A 2888-nucleotide genomic window follows, 5' to 3' on the forward strand; every position below is an offset into this window, starting at 1 on the left:
GAGAGACCTGATATTTAAATATAAAAATGAAATCATGGAAGTTCTAAAGTGAGTTATATTCATATAATGGGTATGTATTTTGTAATGTGTAAAAATAACCAATCAGGAAAAGAATTAGAAAAGCTTAACTGCCACAAACGTGGTAAACATATCAGACATACAAAGACCAAAGAAATCCAAATTTAGTAATAACAAAACAGCTATCGCTGAATAGAGAAAACTTAGCTTTACATGTTATAGTGTCTGGCAATCTGCATTTTCTTCTTAATGTTTATAGCTTCTGTTTCTACAGTATATTAGTTTCCAAAGGTTTCAGTAGCAGAGTCCCTATATCTCCCTGTATCAGGACACCAGTGACTGAATTTATGGCCCAAGCTAATCCAGGACAGCCTCATTGTAACTTGATTACATCTACAAATAACATATTTCAAAATAGTGACCTACAGGGGCATCTGGTCTTCCAGCTTTAACCTATCAACCTGAACAGTAGAAGTGTACAACACACTGTTAGAATGTTTGATAACATATATGGCAAAATTGTTTCCTCCAAAAAGCACCATCACACGATACTGCAAAGGGAGAAGCAAAAATGACTAAGGCAAGCATACATACCAATTGTTAATAAATGTCAACAAGTATGGACCAGATGTGCTAATGAAAGTACAATTCTTTCAAACATGTAATGCTACCTTGTATGTTGTGCTGGAGTCACACTCAGAGCCTTACATTCCTCATACAGTTAATAATAGGAACTATAGGGCTGAACAGATAGCTCAGCATCATAAGCACCTGCCTGGCAAATGCAAGGTCCTGAGTTCAATCCCCAGCACAGAGAGAGAGAGAGAGAGAGAGAGAGAGAGAGAGAGAGAGAGAGAGAGAGAGATTAAACTGCATTTTACAATTGCTTATATTTTATTTAGCCCCCGATTAACTGTTGGTTTAAATTCTCGTTACTTTATACCCTCAATTATGCAATAGATAATAGGTATATATTGTATGCACTCATGTTCAAATGAAGGAAAAACACTAAGTTTGAAATCACATGCCAGGGGAGGGGATTGGAAAGAAAAAAAAAGGAATCAAGTTATATCATGTACAGTTACAAATTTTCTTTTATTTTTTTCTGTATTTTAAGGAAGGGTCTACAGGGTGTTCAGGGTGTCACTACTAGATTGGACTTGTAGTGATTCTCCTGTGTACAGCCTCCCAAGTTCTAGAATTAAAGGCGTGCGCCAGCACTCCATCTCAGTCACCATTTCAGCATGCCCCAGGGGTGGGGCCAGCACAGCAGGCCAGGGAATTGAAACCTCAGCCCCATGCCTGCTTGCAAGCACTTGAATCCACCGAGCTATTCGGCAGGCCCCAGTTACAAATTTTCTACAATGAATATAATCTTTGTGTATGCCTAACTGGTACCAGTAAACTTAATTAATTTAAAAACAAAAGAAAAACTATATGCCATGTCTTTGAAATTGTATTGGCTGTGTGTGTGAGCATGTGTGTGTGTGTGTGTGTGTGTGTGAGCATGTGTGCATGCATGCGTGTGTGTGCAGTACCAGGGATCTAGCTCAAAACCTTGCACTTGTCAGGCAGTGCTTATACCATTGAGCTATCTCTGCAGCCCTTCCTTGTTTTTTCTTATCAATTGTTTTCCTTTTAAAACTAATTCAGTGTTTCTGAAAATATTGCATTATATTTTTAGGCTTCATTAATTTTTAAGCATGTTCCCATGACACTTTACATGCTTCTACATATTGTCTATTGTTACATGATATATGGTTACTATGTTCTATGTGAAAATTAAGGTATTTCTTTATTAAATCATAATAAACATATGTGATATGTTAACATGCTTTGGCAAAGATTATAAAAACCTTTATTCATCCATATTGTAGGCATTATCCTCATGATATGTACCATAACAGAGCTATATTTAGAATAACTTAAGCTACAGATATGTTATTTGCAAATATTTTCTGTCATGCAATGTTTGGAAATTTTTAATAAAGACTAGTGTAGATGGAATTAATCAGAATAATAGGCAGAATCTATGAAATGATTGCTGATATTGTTATCTTTCACAAGGTCATTTTATAGAATAATGAAGGGAAAAGTCATTAGCTGCATTTATCACACTGGAGACTGGTTCTACTTGCACCAAGAGTATCTTTGGGTTTATACCGGGAGGCTCCTGGTTTGTGCAGAAGGTGCTCAGAGACTTGCCTGCTCGAGGGAGGGAGGGAGGGACGGGTGCGGGGTCACAGCGGAGGCGGAGGCGGGAGCTCCAGTCAATCGCCCAGAGGCCCGGGCTGCTCTGAATAGAGCTCTGCTTACTAAATGCTTGAATCCTTTTGTCCCTTTTGAGCATTCTTTTGTCACCAAGCCTTGCAACACAGAAAAGAAAGTGCTTGGAAGCTGCTCTTTAAAACTGGGTTTTCAGTGCAGCTGTGCAGAGGCTCCAGAATCATGCTTTGGTTTTTCAATTTAGCTCCTTTAGAGATGATAATGCTTGAGGCTTGTGCTGAGGAAAGATTAGAGTCAGGTAAGGGAAGCCGCAGACGCAGCAATGCTTGTGTTCTGCTGTGGTCAATATGAAAAATTATCCTGCTTTGATGAATGGGAGCTCAATAAGCTGAGGAACACAGAAATATGACAAAATTTAAATTAAGCAGCCCTCTTATATTTGAAGCAAATTCAAATTATGCTTGGAATTGGGCTGTCTCCAGACGCAATTGAATGACAAGCCTTGTGTGTATTGAAAGAAACATTTTCTATAGAAAGAAGACAAGGATGAGACTTATATCTCTATTTCTTTTCCAAATGCTGCGTGGCAAAACTTTAGGAGGCTGATCAGGTTTATGCACCGCAACTGCGAGGCAAAGCATTTC

The sequence above is a fragment of the Octodon degus genome, unplaced genomic scaffold, assembly GCF_000260255.1.
Source record: "Octodon degus isolate 3935 unplaced genomic scaffold, OctDeg1.0 scaffold00044, whole genome shotgun sequence".
NCBI classification, from domain to species: Eukaryota; Metazoa; Chordata; class Mammalia; order Rodentia; family Octodontidae; genus Octodon; species Octodon degus.